General features: G+C 44.4%; 1 long non-coding RNA gene across 1 annotated transcript in view; it reads left to right on the forward strand.

Moving 5' to 3' along the window:
* The first annotated feature begins 451 nt into the window (after positions 1 to 451).
* The window catches only part of LOC126272924 (uncharacterized), a 41,397-nt gene continuing 25,521 nt past the window's right edge, over positions 452 to 16,327 (forward strand). Inside the window, exon 1 of the long non-coding RNA XR_007549278.1 lies at positions 452 to 552. This is a non-coding gene — a long non-coding RNA (uncharacterized LOC126272924). The remainder of the gene's footprint in view (positions 553 to 16,327) is intronic.

Below are 16,327 nucleotides of genomic sequence, written 5' to 3' on the forward strand. Positions count from 1 at the left end.
ATCCTTATACTTTCTTTTTAAGAAGCCACATTTTTCAGTAGCCGTAGCAGAAGCAGCTTGAGCACACACGTTGTACCCTGCATCTAAAGTTGTAATTTAAGGTGACCCCCCCCCCCCCCCTTTCAAGATAAAATGACTAAGAAATACAAAATCACAAACTCTCATTGACTAGCAGTCAAGGGGTACTGTTTAAAACATGTACAAAGGAAAATACAGATTTTTGTGGCGAAATGACTCAACCGTTCTCCCGAGGTGAAATGTACGTGACTTAACAGTAAGAGAGAGAGGAAGAGAGACTTCGTTAGCACATGCCTTCCATTGTGTTCCGACCTCATACGTAAATCGTGACTGGAGGTAACAACAGCTGCATATTTCTCTGAACATACGAGTCATTTGCAGATGCATGCAGCAACAAACGCATAATGGCTGGAGTACCTGTAGCAAGTGAATTAGTTGTGAAAGATTTCACCACTAGCTTCGAGCGTGAACGTGTAGAACAGTTACAGGCGCAAGCACAGTCAGAATTTGTAGTTTAAGAAGGAGACTTTGTAGGTAAGTTTTTTAGATTTTTAGTTCTAGAGTTACTGATTTTGCAAATGCATCTGTTGCCTCTGTACTTCGTCAATCTCTAAATGTGATAGTGACAATGAAGAAATATCGAATTTGGATGAAAATGAATAGTCATGCTTTTTTATCTGCTTATAGATCAGCTGGGATCACATAGCAGCTTCAAGTCCTCAGATTCCTTTGTTGTTTCCTATTTTTCCAACACTTTTTCATCTTCTCCCCATGCTGTCTTTTCCTTCCTTCTGTCTATATTCTTCGTGCTATCTTCTTTGTTCTACCTCGAATGTCTTCTAAATTTAGTATTTTGTTCTAAAAGAGTTTATTTCTGTTGTTTCTCGTCCTTCATGTTTCTTTGTTTCTACTTCTTGAATTTCTTCTTCTTGAACTTCCGTTTCGTCACTGATACTTCCAGTATATTTTAGTTGACCTTGGTCATTTCTTCGCACTCCCCAAGCTTATGTAGTTATTACACCAATTATTTGTTAATAACTCGTCTCTAAAAGTTCTTGTCACTGCAAAAAAGACACTATGCAGTCCAGTCACAGTAATGTGACTACCGGCGAAGTTCGACGTCAACGTGCAGTAACCATGACAGACGGCGTATGTGAAGCGCGTCGGGGAAGGGGAGGGGGTGATGGGTAGAACAGTGTAGTCGTTGTCCTTAGTGCGGAAACGGGGCTGTTTGCCTCACGTTCAAAGGGCACGATCACTGGCTTGCGGACATCGCGCACGACCATTTTCCAAACGGCTAAGTTTCTAAACTGTTCGCGTGCCGCTATGGTTAGTGCATAAAGTGTGTGTCAAAATTGTGCTATCCAAAAACGGCCCTGAGTCCACGATGGCGCACCAAGGCCGTCTACGATTGGCTGCTGAAATGTAAAAGAAGGAATAGACCTGGAATTGTTGAGCAAACGACCTCCCAGATGAACCACGAGGCTACTACAACGTCTTCTCAATGTTCGTTCAGCGAACGCTGCTGCGTGTGGGCCTCTGCAGCAGACCCCTGGTTCATGCACCCATGCTCAGTACTGTTAATCGGCGACGAAGGGTAAAATTTGCACCCAGTACCGCAACTGGATGTTGGCCGTTGGAGTGTACAGCCCTGCAACAATCGTCTAGGATCCAGGCCAGAGGAGGGAGCTTTGTGGTCTGGGGAACGTTTCCGTGGCATTCTGTGGATGACCTCGTCGTTCTGGAAGGTACAATGCATCAACACAAGAATGCATTTGTCCTTGGTGACAATGGACATCCGTACATGCAATGCGTTACACATCTCGCTGTGTACGTGCGTGGTGCGAAGAGCACCAGAATGAGTTTGCAGTACTCAACTGGCCGCAAAAATCCCCGGATTTAAACCCAATGGAGAATCTGTGGGACCACCTCGATCTGGCTGTTCACACCATGGATCCTCAACTGCTGGCCACGGCGATGGAGTCGGCGTGGCTCCACATTCCCGCCGGTATCTTCCAGAACCCTATTCACTCTCTTCCAGAAAGTCTGACGCTACAAAAGGCTCGTGACAGGTGGCACATTTGCTAGCCGCGCAGTGTCCTTCCTCTCCACGGGAAAAAGGAGGTTCTGTTTCCAACGCACGCCTGGAGACTGGGTTTTTGAAAGTCTTATGCTGCAGTCACCAAGGTGTTCCACTGGAACGTGGGTTAGTGTTAGATGCGTTGCTTTGTGTTGATTAGGATGTCGTTAGAAGTGGGACTATCTGCCTTTTCATGTCCATTTAGTAATTAATAATGTTTTTTCTAACGATTTTCGAGTTGATCTAAGTGAATTAGGGTACAACATGGGGTTTGTGATTGTACTTTGACCTTAGGCAATATCTGTTAACTTGAGCTTCTCATGTAGTTTGTTGCTATGTTCAGTGTTTTGTATCTTGATATGATTATTTAATAACTTCAGTTTCGTGAAGTGTTGATCTGGAGTGTGATCAACATGAATGTTCGAACTATTCCAGTGTAGCGGACTTGCATGTAACATGAATGATTGTCGCGTGTGTTGTTTCCTTGTAGTTAAATTCGACTTATTACTCTTTGATTTAATCTTCTTCGGCGAGATTTCTTATCATCATTCAAGACTGATCCTTTGTGTTTTGCTTTCCATGCTATATGTTCAGTAGGTAAAAACTGTACTTTGTTTTTCACTACCACGTGATTTCGAATGTGTTTTTCGGTTTGAAATCCTTTCTTTTTGAGAGAGCTCAATTCACTGAGTGTAATGAAGTCCTACAGCCATGATAATAACTTCCTGCAACAGATTTTGTTTGAATTCATGTCTTTTTTGGGTGTTGGCTCTGGTTCCCTTATACGTTCGCGTGCTATAATGAATTCCTGTATGCATGATGATATTTCCCTGGATCAGATTTCATCGGAATGATTGGGTTTTACCTTTAGTACCAGACTTAGATTATCTCTTCCCCTTGTGTGATTGGGGCGATCCCTAGTTCACTAATGCTATAGCAGCATGTATCATGTCCCCCCCGGAGGATGATTCTTGCTGATTAACTTAACCTATTAGATGAATATTTTGTGCGTGTAAGGCATCATAATGCATCATAACTACAGTTTGTTCGCGGTATAATGATTGTTTTTGTGTCCGGCAGGGGAGTTCTGTAAATGTCGATTTTATTGCAACTGACCTCAGTTGATTCGCCCTCTTTACACGCTCGACTCCCTTTAATATTTCACATGTATTTATATTCACGAGGTTTGATCTCCCAAGCGGATATCTTACAGTCAAAGTATCTGAGAGGCGTGTTGAGTCTCGATATGAGTAATGAGTCCATAAAGAATGGTTCGCCACCTTACAGTCGCAAAGGATCCAAAGTTTTCTTTTTCGTTGCACACTTCAAGATTTTAATTAAATGTTCGGCTATGGCTTACATGTCATTTTAATGTTGATTCAGACCGACCTTGCACCTACGGTGAGCAGAAATACTATTTATGTAAGAGGAACAGAAGTAAAGTATTTCACCATTACTTATAGTATGAGTAATCTCAACAATCGAATAAAATCCAACCGATGGTGAATAACCTCCCTACGAGCGGTAGTCGAGTGTTACAGAAGAGTAGAAGCCAACCTCGGCGATCCCCAGGTTGGATATAAGTGAAAGTAGCTATGAATGGTTCCTCACTTTTCATCAATGGAAGTTTGTGGTAAGTTTCTATTGGACCAAACTGCTAATGTGATAGGTCCGTAGGCTTACATACTCCTTACATACTCCTTACCCTAAGGACAACACACACACCCATGCCCGAGGGAGGACTCGAACCTCCGGCAGAGGCAACCGCGCGAACCGTGGCAAGGTGGCCTAAACCACGCGGCTACCCCGTGCGACTTTTCATCTATGATATCGGCTTCCAAAAGTAACGGATCGGCTTCCGAAAGTAACGAACTTCATTTAATGTTAGCAAACAAAAAGAAATCAGTCGTACAGAAAATAAGTAACGAGCACAGTGGATGGACAAAATACGGAAACACCCCAAGACATGCAGGCTGCACTGTTGTATTTCATGAGGTATAACACCTGTGCCATGTCCTCAATACTTGCAAGTATCAATTGTGGCAAGAACAGTGTTGTGCGTAGTTGTGAGTGATGTCGGAGCTCATTGCATTGTAGCGCGGGCAAATTGTTGCTTGTATGGTGACTGCCTCTGTAACAGAGGTAGCCGACTTACTTAGTTTTTCAAGAGGGACTATATAGAAGATTTATAGCATATACAGGGAAAGCTGAAAAACGTCGTGCGCTAGGTCAGCACGTGAAGAAAAATGTGTGTTGTGTGGTCGTTGCGGACTGTCATTGGAGACGACTGTGACGAAAACTAATAGGCCGTTAACTGCAGAAGTCACAGCAGAGCTGAATGTCGCACTCTCGAGCGCCGGCGGCACCAAAACAACACGAAGGAAGCTCCATGAGCTGGAAACTGTAGGGCGGGATCGAAAACCGAAACCACTCATCAGTGATGCAGATCCCCCTAATAGGGAAACGTGGTGACGAAACCATAAAACTTGGTCTGTGGAGGAATGGAAGAAAGGCATTTGATCGGATGAGTCTTGCTCCGCACTGTTTACAACGTCTGTCCGAGATTACCTCCCAAGAGTGAACCATGGCGGGGACTCTGTGGCGATTTGGGAAGTCCTATCGTGGCATTTCATAAGCCCCGTGATTTCTCTGCAACGTCGCGTTACTGCCAAGGCTAATGTGACTACTTTGGCTGATCAGATCCATTCCGTGGTACAATATTTGTTCCCAAATGGTGATGCTAGTAATAGAATGTAAAAATGCAGCGAGACTGAGAATGATACAGGGAGAAACAAGAAGAAAGGTGGAGGTGTACAAAGAATTAAGATCCAATGCCCGAAGAAAGTGCAAGAAAAAGAAAAGGGAATGGCTGAAATCAAAGTTTAAAGAGATAGAAGAATTAAAGGAATGAAATGAAACGAAGAAATTCTATCAAGCCGTGGGAAACATGAAAAAAGTTTTCAACCCAAACAAAATACATGCAAAAACAAAAACGGCGAGATAATCGGCGAGATAATAAGAGATGAACAAGAAATATTGCAGAGGTGGGCAGAATACTTTAAAGATATGCTCAGCAAAAACTCAGATCAGCCCCAAGAGGTAAACAGGAACAGGGAGAGAACACACAAGACAATGGAAAGGTATGAATCACAAAACCCAATATATTGCAGAGGTGGGCAGAATACTTTAAAGATGTGCTAAGCAAAACCTCAGATCAGCCCCAAGAGGTACACAGGAACAGGGACAAAACACACAAGAAGTGGAAACGGTCATAAATGACTAAAAAATAACAATGGACCCAGTGAAGATGGGATCGTTTCAGAACTAATAAAATCGGGGGGGGGGGGGCAACCTCTAAGACGTGAAATATTTAAACTAATAAAGAACATATGGGTAAATGAAAGCATGCCGGAGGAGTGCAATACTGGAATAATATGCCCAATATATAAGAAAGGAGAAAAGCTCATTAGTGAAAACTATAGAGGCATAATTCTACGGGATACAGTATATAAGATTTTCTCTGGAGTGCGAAAGAATAAAGAATAAAGAAATGCCAGAAAAGGTACTCGGAAATACCAGTGTGGATTCCGACCAAACAGAGGTGCATCTGACCATTTGTTTGTTGTTAGACAAATAATGGAAACATTTTATGAATATGATATAGATCTCCACTTCCTGTTCTTTGACTTTAAACAAGCCTTCTATAGTGTTATTAGAGCAGCATTGTATAAAGGGATGAAAGAATTAGGCGTCTGTGATAAGCTGAGAAGGTTAATCGAGCTAACAATGAAGGATACTGAAGCAAAAGTAAAGTCCTGTTTAACTTAGCACTGCATAGTGCGATACAAAAAATAGATAAAACAGGAGCAATTATGATGAAGTCCAACCAGATATGCGGATATGCAGATGATATTGCATCGTGACAGGCTATCTAACATCGCTTAAAGAAATATATGAACAAATGGAAGCAGAAGGAACAAGAATTTGACTTACTGTAAATGAAAGCAAAACAACATATATGGTTATGTCCAATTCTGAAGCTAGAAGAACACCACAGGACCTGAAGATCTCTGATAAATGTTTCGAATCTGTTAGATGCTTCCATTATTTAGGTGTCTTCCTAACCAATGATAATAGTATGAGACAATGTATTACAGTAAGGATACAAGCAGGAAAAACAAAGCCTATTAAGCAAACATAAAGGTACTCTAGAACTCTCTAATCATAGGAACAACTAAACTGAGAGTATGCTATTCCCTTGTGTGACCTGTTGTCACACATGGATCAGAAACATGGACAAATGGTTCAAACGGCTGTGAGCACTATGGGACTTCTTCGGAGGTCATCAGTCCCCTAGAACTTAGAACTACTTAAACCTAACTAACCTAAGGACATCACACACACATCCATGCCCGAGGCAGGATTTGAACCTGTTACCGTAGCGGTCGTGCGGTTCCAGACTGTAGCGCCTAGAACCGCTCGACCACCCCGACCGGCGAAACATGGCCAATGACAGAAGCAGACAGTAACAGCCTAATGGCATTTGAAAGAAAAATCTTACGAAAAATCTATGGGCCTGTGAGAGAGGCAGAATGTTGGAATGTGAGATACGACCCTGAAAAGACGAGGGAAAGGTAGAGTGAAATCTCAAAGAATACGTTGGTTAGGACATATGGAGAGAATGACGGAAGGCAGGATGCCCAAGCGAATAATGAATGCCAGACTGCATTTCACGAGAAAGAAGGACAGACCAAGAGCTAGACGGATGGACAATGTGCTGGTTGACCTTGCAAAGATGGGGATCAGTGGAGGGCAGAACTGAGAACAGAGAGTAGTGCCGAAGAAGAATAACAAGAAGAAGGAGAATGGTGATGCTGTTTTTCAGGAAGACAAGGCTCCTGTTCACACAGCTCGGGTCGTCCAGGACTGGTTTTCTGAGTATGGTGCTGAATTGTCGCATCTCCCATAGCCATTACAGTCACCAGATCTTAATATTATTAATATTATTTAAGAAGAAATGAAAAGAATTTCTGAATGACAACTCCTTTTACTCCATAGAGTAATTTTTAGATATAAATTAAGAAAAAAACCATACAAACAAAAAAATTATAAAAAATTAAAAAAAACAAAAACAAAAAAATAAAAAAGTTGTTATATTAACTTAATTATGTTGTTAAATTAACTTAATTATGTCATGTATTGGAAAATTTGACTCGTTCCACATCATTACGAAATATCGTATTCATGATCCATGGAACTAGTACTAATCTAATCTAATCTTTGTGGTCTTCATCATTGCTATCGGAACTTACAACTGTTTTGCAGGAAGACGGGTGTGAGACTTGCTTGGAACCATACAGGAGCTGTATTTATCAAGTCCGAGAGAGTGGCAGCTGTTTTGAATGTCGACGCTTTCCCTACACTCGATTAGGCGTTATAATGTATTGTTTTTTTCTTGTCTCTATATTTTTCTTCGCCTGCCTGTATGCCTGTATGCAAGCATTATCGTCTGATACGCCGTTCAACTAATGCCATGCAAGATTGGCACCACAATGTGCTTTACAACTTTGCTATGTCGAGAACGCTATCCACGCTATCCACAATTCGTGGCAGTTAAGAGCTCACATGATATCCAATGGATCACGTATAAATAAAGTGTCAGCCACAAGCAGTCAAGAAAAGAACCCAGATAAACAATGAGGTCCAAGTTTGTTTTAGTTAAAATAACGCAATCTTACTCGATTGAACATAGTTTCGTTTTAACACAAACAGTGCTGTAGCCCTAATGTCTTTGAAATAGGAATCAAAGAAAGTTTCTCTGAAGCTCTTGCAAGTTAAGTGACAAATCGGAAGTCCTGAAGGGACTGGTCAGCGCCAAAGTTCACAGTAATAAATTTTAAGAAGTTGGCGAAGCCTATTATAATGTTGGATACAGAAATGATACAAGTTCGTAGTCCGTCACCACGTCATCGCCACATCTTCTTCTGGGAAGGCCCCGCTGTAGAATTCAATTCGCGATTACTGGTACAAACTATTGTGACAGCGTCGCAGTGGCTCCGTGTCTGCTCCTGGTAGATGAAACGCGATTGCACTTGGCGCCTGGCCAAGGAAGCCCATTTGGAGTGAACTGGCCCCCCAAGGCCCCAGCAATCGAGGTGTGGCTCTGCGCGGCAGGATGCCGCTGGTCCTCTCTCTTGGCTGACGTAAGAAAAAGGTTGGTGGGACCAGAACCTCTGCTTTGGCTGGCGTCTTGTGGCCAGGTGGACCGTGGCAGCTGTCGCAGGTCGTCTGCTGGGAAGCTGGCTGCCTGTGTTAACTTGGATGTACTGTGTGTTACTGGCACAGTAGGCATAAGCCTCTGGTACAGTATATTTCCCCCTCCCCGTAACACAGAGGACAGGAGAGCAGGGCTCAACTGTATTTGTATAAGTACCTTCCAATCTGAGAGGCTGAGAAGGTCCCACCTCTAGTGCAAAAGAGGGAGACAAACCGGTCCGTTTGAAAAGCGAAGATCCCACCTATGGTACAGAAGACGGATATAAACCTGTCGATTTGAAAAGTGGACCTTGGTGAGTCTGGAATGTGTTTACAGCAAATTATACCACCAGATAACTTCTCTTCTGCCTCAGAGCGTCCCAAAAGTAAGAAAACAACATCTGAGTGCAAATGGTGCCAGCCTTAGGAAAGCACAACATCCCTTACCAATTCAAGGAATATTTGTGGCGAGCTGACTGCTGAGAGGGAGATGGGGCCAGAGTAGAATGTAGTGTAGAGAGTTCTCGCCTATGAGGGTGGTTGTGAAGTCGTTAGACTGGGATTGTTCTTCCAGAATGGTGGAGTAATAAGATGCAAGAAACAATGTAAGAGCATCCTCCAAGGTGACGGAGAGTTGTGTTTTAAATGCATAAACGAAGCATTCAGCTGCTCGAGTGGGTCACGTAGGTGAACTTGATGCCATTGGATTCACAGAAGGTGGTAAACTTGAAAGATGCGAACTGGGGACCAGTGTCAGTGGCGGTGGTCTCTGGGAGCCCCTCAACGCCGAAAAGGCGACATATGGTGAGGGTAGTTTGCCCAGCAGAAGTGTTTGTCACTTGGGGTGCATAGGGAAACCCAATCCCTGTGTCGACAAAAATCAGCCAGGAGCGGCCCAAGACACGTCTAATGAAGTCTAGATGTGGGGGAACCAAGAGGCCGATGTATCCAGCCAAGGAAAGACGTTACAGGGAAAATGGCTTGTTTGCTCTGACAGGTTGTTGGCGTCGAACTCGTGGGTAATGGCAGCTTTCTTTCCCGTCCAAGATACATGCTGGTGGCCCCATACCAGTGCCTGAAGTATAGTAAGGACAAATTATGCTGTTGGAGAGTTGCTGGGGAAAAATGTTCAAAAGTGTGTGAATTCCTAAGGGACCAAACTGCTTAGGTCAACGGTCCCTAGGCTTACACACTACTTAAACTAACAACACACACACCCATGCCAGAGGGAGGACTCGAACCTCCAGCGGGAGGGGCCGTGCAGTCCGTGACATGACGCCTCAAATCGCACGACCATTACGCGTGAGCTGCTGGGATGACTACTTTGGTGCAGCCGTCGTCCCCCTGGATCAAGAGCACGCCGTTTAGTGTGAAAAGCTCGTGTCAGCAATGCCAATACGCCTGGACCGCAGGAAGTTGAAGGCGCCGATGGTCCTGTGGCCAACTGTATTGAACCAGGTGGAGAATTTCCTGATTAGTATGTTTCAGTTTTGTGGCACACAACGAGCTTGGCACCGAATGGCAGACTGGCCACTGTGTCTCTGGTAGTGATGTCCAGATGGAAGCAGACTTTAGATTGTGTCAATGGACGGATCCTATTCGAGAGGCAAATGGGAGAGAAGATCCGTATTATCATGATGAGAAATATATTGGAATAGGATGTAATTGCTGTATCCTGACGAAAACAGTGCCTGACGTTGAAAAAGTGATGTGCTGTTTGTGTTGGAATAGCGACAGACTCTTTTAATATGGGAGTAAGAGTTTTTGGTCAGTAAAAAGTTTGAAGAGGGGACCATAAAAATAATTCCGGAATTTTCTGAAACATAATGGCCAGTGCTTGTCTTTGAATTTAACTGTAACTCCACTGGGCCACAGACGAGATCTCTGAGACAAAAACAGATGCACGCTCAACTCCACCAATGACATGGGATAAGACAGTCTCCAGTCCATAGTCAGAAACATCTGCTACCAGACAGAGAGTTTCATAGGTTGCCAAGAATGTAGGGTGGAGGACAGTACATTGCAAATCCCAAAACGCTGTCTTACATTCCAGAGTCCAGTTCCAGTGGACAGTTTTGTGGAGCAGGTGATATAAGGGTTCAAAAATGGCTGCAGAATGTGGAATAACTTTGCAGTAATAGGTGAGGTGCCTCGACACAAAATTCAGCTGACTGGTATTGGGGAGGGTGGAGGTAGAGAGGAATTGCATAACCTCCACATACTGAGGGGTAGGGCGAAGTATTGCACCTGGGGAATGAAACGTCAACACTTATCCGTATTCCACTCGAGGTTTGTTCCCTGAAGAAGTTTGAAGAGCATTTAGAGGTTGTTAGCCAGGTCTCATTTGTCCTTGCCAGCCACTAAGATGTCATCTAAATGATCTGCTGTGTCAATGATCTGGTGGGTAAGGTGCTCAAGGTACTGCTGAAAAATCGCCAGGCCATTCGCGATGCTAAAGAGAAGCCTGTTGTGTAGGATGAGACTGAACAGGGTGTTGATATCCAAAAAGCAATGGGAGCCTGCAGCAAGCAGAAGTTGGAGGAACACATCTTTGAGGTGGATTACAACAAACACCCTGCCTTTGGAATGGCAGGTGAGTATATCCTCTACCCGAGGAATGGGATAAGCCTTGATAACTGACTGTCTAGTGATGGTGGAACTGAAGTCGTTGCATATGTGCAACGCCTCATTGGGCATCTCAGTTATGATGGTGAGGGAGGCTCATTGGCTGTTGAGGACCAGAGGCTACCTTTATGCATGAGTCACTGGAGTTCTTGTCAAAGCTTCTTATGGAGCAGAAATGGAACATTCCCGGCCTTGTGGATTTTCAGGATTGTGGACGGAAAGAGGGTGATATGCAAGTCAAAATCATTGACCGGCGAGGTGTGGTCAGAGAAAACCGCACTAAACTCTGGGAAAAGAGCTTTCAGTTGAGTGTTAATACACAAGGAATTGACAACACAGCTAGAATCGTGAACATCAAAGCCAGCCTTTGAGATCCATTCCCAAGACGCTGATAGGGTCCAGGATGCCCATGCTCAAAATCTTGGCCTGAAGAGAGTTCGAATGGTATTTACATGGGCTGCAAAAAACATGCAAACCTTGATGAGTACATTGCTGTAACTGTGCAAGAGGGGTCAAAAAACGGCTAAGAGGAAGAGACCCTGTCTGGGGGCTATAAGGTCCGAGCAGTGATGGCCACGGAGGACCTTGAATCAATCTGTAGCTGGATGAGGATGTTGATGAGTGCTGTGGTGGGCTGCGAATTCCCCGTGTGGCGAAGCACTGCTGGATGTCCTTCCATTTCCGAGGGAACCCTATGGGCAAAGTCCATCAGTATCCTGAGTGACACCTGGCAAACTTTGACTTGGCGGTCAGACTTCCCACAGGTGGAGCACTTAGCACGATGGGAAGGACAGTGGTGACATTGATGGCTAGTGAAACATTAGCTACATGAAGGAAGTTGCTATGGGGAGTGCTGGGTGGCTGAGGGAACACTCTCCTAGCCAGCATCCTGACAAGGTGACATGTGTGCCTGGGTCAGAAGGTGGAATGGTGGTTGGATGTCACATGTGGTGCAGGAGCCCTCCAGAGTAGCTGGCGACCTAAGAGAGTGGTGGAATGCACTGATGATGAGGAGGCAAGTACCCAGTAATGCGTCCTCTAACTTGAAGGTGTGAACAAGGACCATGTCACTGACGAAGAAGGCTGCATGAGACTATTTACACAACAAAAATAGCAGTCCTGAGACGCGTGATCCATTCAGAATAAGGCTGTCGCAGCAACTTGTGGCAGCAAAAAAATTTATGATGAGTCGTCACGACATGCGCCTGAGAATCAAAATAGACATGGCTGTAAGGACAGCTTGTGGCTCCAGTTTTGGGTGAAATTCAGGAGGTGGTAAAATCTCTGGACCTGCATATCCCAGGATGAAGGTGCACAGCTGGGTATCACCTTATATTCCATGCAGCAGGAAGTGTTGCTCCAGGCAGACTATGTAGTTTGCTAATGGCTTGAAGATGTTGTCGAATGTTGGGAACTGTGGAGGTGGAATCCCTTGACCATGGTGTGAATCTGGAAGAGGCGTTTGAAGACTTCCAAGGACGACACAGAGAGGACCTCCAGGCACTGGAGGTCGTCTCTGCATCTACTACACCTAGGAAGAGACATTCCCTGAAGATACCATACTGGAAGCAACGGAGCCAGAGTGAACAAATATGGATATGAAAACACACGTAAAGGGAGTGTCTACCTGTACTGGAGCACACACCTAAGCACTGACTTATAAAAAAAAAAATACCTCGTTGACAATTAACGTATCCGCTGCAGACGGTCTAGAGAAGAAAGCTCGTGTATAGAATCAGTTTCAAGTTTATTTTAATCAAAATAACACTATCTTCTTCGATTGAACTTGGTTTGAAAACAGTCATAAGCAAAAGCAACCTTCTTGCTTTTGTAACAGGAACAACACTCGACGCCAATTGCCAATGAAATGAGAATATAGAAAAGTTGAAGTCCTTGCATGCTATATGCCAAATGTAAAGTCTTGAGCGAATGATGAGTTAAATTTCACAACAATAGTTTTTAAGGAGTTTGATGAAGCAAATTATAAGGTGGAACACATAAATATTACAAGTCCATAGTTCAGTCAGGATGTCGGGCTCACATCTTTTTCTCTGAAGGTGTCGTCATAGGTTTTGTGTAGGGAAGATCGGCGCGGGCGGCGGTGATGACATCACGGTGGCTCTGAGTGAGGTATTGATAAATTCGGGACCTGTCTCAGAGAGCCTGCTCGGATTAAATTGGCCGCTCAGTTCTAAGATACCGCTGGGTCCACTTCTTGTCAAATGTGCTGCGTAAGGAAAAGGTCCATTGGCTCGGCGACCTCTCACAGTTCTTGGGTGTCGTCCAGGGCCGTGTGGAGCGTGGCAGGTGTCATAGACGGTCTGCTAGGAAGGCGGCTGCCTACGTAACTTAGATGTAAAGTGCCATGCTCGCAGACTAGGCGTAAACCTGTGACACAGCAGTATAAACATGCAGTATCGTCCTTCAATTGTTGTTTTGTTGTTGTTGTCGTCTCTAGTTCGAAAACTGGTTCAGTGCACCTGTGCACGCTAGTCTGTTAAGTGTAACGATCTTCATTTCTGAAAAACTACTGCACCCTACATCCATTATAACCTGTTGACTGTATTATCATCTTTGCTCCAGCGATTTATGATAAACTGCTGATGGAAGGGGAGCAAGTGCTTTAACATTAACCGTGTAGAATCTTACGTGTGTATCATGTGACGCAGATGCCTTTCCAGTTTTAGACGATTTTTGTTCTTTTTTGTTCTGTGATCACTTGTCTCAATATCTGCTATTTCCGCATCGTGTGATGATTGAAACGGAAGGACTGTTTTACGACCTTCTGGTGTGAAACTGTTTCGTAACACCGAATTCAGTAGCTCAGCGTCTTCTCTGCTCTTATCATCCGTTACGCTTCCAGTATGGTTACTGAACAACTGAATAGATTAATTTGATGTGCTTACTGATATTAAGTATGATAAAAATCTTCTTAAGATTTTTAATCTGTTGGCAAAATTTTACTTTCCAATTCATTGAAAGCGTCTCTAATTGCCCTCCTAACACTCATTTTCGCTTCGTTCAGTTTTTATTTGTCAGCAAGGTTTTGAGTTCGCTTAAATCTGTGATTAACCTCTGACTCCTTACGTAGCGACTCTCTAAGACGGCTGCTGAACCATGGTGGGTCTCTCCCAACACTTTATACGTTACTCAGAAAACACTTGTCTAAGGCGTGCTGAACGATACTTTTGATCTTTATCCGTTTATGCTCTGCATCGTCGTCCTCAAAACTGAATATCTGATGCTGACTCATCAGATATACTGTCATTCTAGCTAAGCTAAAATACTTTTACTTTTCTTAACATTCCTTGCAACACCTGTAGTCATTAATGCCATCACAGCTTTATGATCACCGCCGCCCTCCTCTAAATGAAGTGATCCGAAGAGTTCAGGTCCGCTTATTGTTAGGAAGTCTAAGACGTTACCCTTACGAGTTGATTCTCTATCTGCTCGAAATAACTTTCAGACAAGACATTTAAAATAATCTCACACGAATTCCTCTCTGTGGCACCAGTTTTGATCGCATGACCCTCTTTCTATAGTTGGCAAATGAAAGTCTCCCCTTACTCTGACATATAACAAATTCTCTATATTTTGCAAGTTCTATCCGAAACGCTTTGCCACAGCTCCTGACGCCCGTGATTTATAAAAGCATCTGATAACCATGTTCGACCCAACTTTGAAGCGTAGCTTCCTGCAGATATTTCACATTCGAAATCCGCAGTAACAGCGCTAGACATTATTGAATTCTTTACAGCAATAAACACTCCGGAATCAGTGGTGTCTGACGTATCCTTGCGATATACACTGCCTAACAAGGGTACTATGCATTTCAGGAGGAGGAAATGAAATTGAACTTCACATGTTGAGAGGGTATGTGATGTTACTGCTGTAATAACAAAATAGGGTCAAACTGATAAAGAAGTTGCAGTATGAACACACTTTTAATTACGGCGTTGCACCTCTTCTGGCGTGGATGCATGCACTGATTCGGTTGGGAAGGGTGTCAGTAACCCGTTCTCTCCTCTCCTGAGAAAGCTGGCCCACAATTTTTGTAACTGGCCTTATATCCCTGATACTGGCTATGGGACAAAGTTGGTATCTGAGATGGTCCACAAATGTTCTTTCGGAGACAGAACTCTGGATTTTGCTGGCCACAGGAGAACCTCAATGTCACGCACACAGCTCATAGACACCGGTGCCAACTATAGGCGAAAATTGTTCTGTTGGAAATCGGTATCATGATCGTGCCACCGCCGCCTAGTGTGGCCGAGCGGTTCTTGGCTCTGAGCACTATGGGACTTAACAACTATGGTCATCAGTCCTCTAGAACTTAGAACTACTTAAACCTAACTAACCTAAGGACATCACACAACACCCAGTCATCACGAGGCAGAGAAAATCCCTGACCCCGCCGGGAATCGAGCCCGGGAACCCGGGCGTGGGAAGCGAGAACGCTACCGCACGACCACGAGCTGCGGACCCGAGCGGTTCTAGGCGCTTCAGTCTGGAACCGCGCGACCACTACGGTCGCAGGTCCGATTCCTGCCTCGGGCATGGATGTGTGTGATGTCCTTAGGTTAGTTATGTTTAATTAGCTCCACGTCTAGGGGGCTGATGACCTCAGATATTAAGTCCCATAGTGCTCAGAGCCATTTGAACCATTCGATAGTGCCACCTGAGAAGAAACAGATGAGGACGCAGGATGTCCGTGACGTACCGTTGTGCTGTCAGAGTTGCCTGAGTCGCTAGTAGCCGTGACCTGAAGTCATATCTGGCGGCTCTTCAAACCGTGACGTCATCAGTAACTTCCCTGTGTCTCTCCGCAACATTTGAAGATTGGGACATCTCCCTAGATCACCACCATACTCGTCGGCAATGATCATTCGGGGTAGAGAAGTACAGCGGTTCCTCTCTGCAGACAGTTAGGCGCCAATCATCAGCGATCCATACTTCCCAGTCACGGCACCACTCCAGACAAAGCCTTTCATGTTGTGGCGTACGCATGGGACGGTAATTCCCTAGTCCGGATGCTGCTGTTCTCTGACCAATGGTGTGGTATCATACAGAATGTTGTGGGGAGTCTAGTACTTGTTGTCGGATGTCAGACAGGGATTACGATGTTGTTGGCACACAGTATGGTGATTCTTCCATGTGGTCGTCGGAGATGGTGGTCGACTGGAAACTTGACAACCAATATACCTGCCCTTACGTTCCCATCCAGTCCATCATTGGAGCACTGTCGCATCGGAATATCCCACAAATTTGCATATTGCACGATTCAACCAACTGGCCAAATGGAGACCCACAATGAAGCCCCTTCGAAACTCAAACAGGTGCTGATAATGA

The sequence above is a fragment of the Schistocerca gregaria genome, chromosome 5 (assembly GCF_023897955.1).
Source record: "Schistocerca gregaria isolate iqSchGreg1 chromosome 5, iqSchGreg1.2, whole genome shotgun sequence".
NCBI lineage: Eukaryota > Metazoa > Arthropoda > Insecta > Orthoptera > Acrididae > Schistocerca > Schistocerca gregaria.